This window comes from Hyla sarda, unplaced genomic scaffold (genome assembly GCF_029499605.1).
Source record: "Hyla sarda isolate aHylSar1 unplaced genomic scaffold, aHylSar1.hap1 scaffold_231, whole genome shotgun sequence".
NCBI lineage: Eukaryota > Metazoa > Chordata > Amphibia > Anura > Hylidae > Hyla > Hyla sarda.
In genome coordinates, this window is record NW_026608991.1 from 369,947 (window position 1) to 370,785 (window position 839).

General features: G+C 39.3%; 1 pseudogene; it reads right to left on the minus strand.

Moving 5' to 3' along the window:
* Positions 1–391: 391 nt before the first annotated feature.
* Positions 392–592, minus strand: LOC130322186 (U2 spliceosomal RNA; annotated as a pseudogene).
* Between the last annotated feature and the right edge of the window lie 247 nt (positions 593–839).

Sequence of the window (839 nt, forward strand, 5' to 3'; positions counted from 1 at the left end):
GAATTAAGGGGTAGGGGTGTGGCGCGATATTGGGGAAGGGATGAGATTTTATATTTCTTCATAAGCATTAATCTTATTTTGTCAATTAGGAACATTCAGCACCCACCCGCTATCAAGGCAGCTGCCTATCATGTCATGCCCTACCTGCACAGGTGTGCTGGCTACTCAAATGATCCAATTAAGGAGGCCATTTAGTCAGCAGCAGCAGAAGTCCTGTGCCTGGACGCTCCAACAGGGGCCAGACACAAGCAGAAGCAGAAGCAGCAGAAGCAGCAGCAGCACCACCTTTTGTTTTTTGGCTGCAGCAGCAAGGCCCACAGGGCTGGCTAGCTGGCTAGCCAGCAAGCAGGTAGCAATGAAAGTAGGAATCTTTCTTTTTAACCCTGTAAGGGGGTGGTGCACTGTACCCGAAGATACTGCCATATCGGGTCAATGCATAGGGCGACGGAAGCAAGCTTCGAAATCGGCCCCCGTTCTCAAAAATCCATTTAATATATGGTCCCCAGATAGGGGACGTATCAGATATTAAACTGATAAGAACAGATTTTTTTTTTTTTTTTTTTTTTTTTTACATTTTTATTGAAAAAACTCAAAAACTTAAATACATCACAAAAAATGTTTACAATACATCAAATACTGTTTTCCATAAATGTAAATTCCATATAGCTAATGCTTTTTTCTGCCCATATCTCTTTTTATCAATTAAATAGTACAAGTAAACTTCACTGTATATCATCTTCAAACATTCTTTTTCACAAATAAAATCTCTTTTGAAGACAAGGATATTACGAACTTTCCATAATACATTTTTTGTACAGTTGATAAAAATCCACAAAATT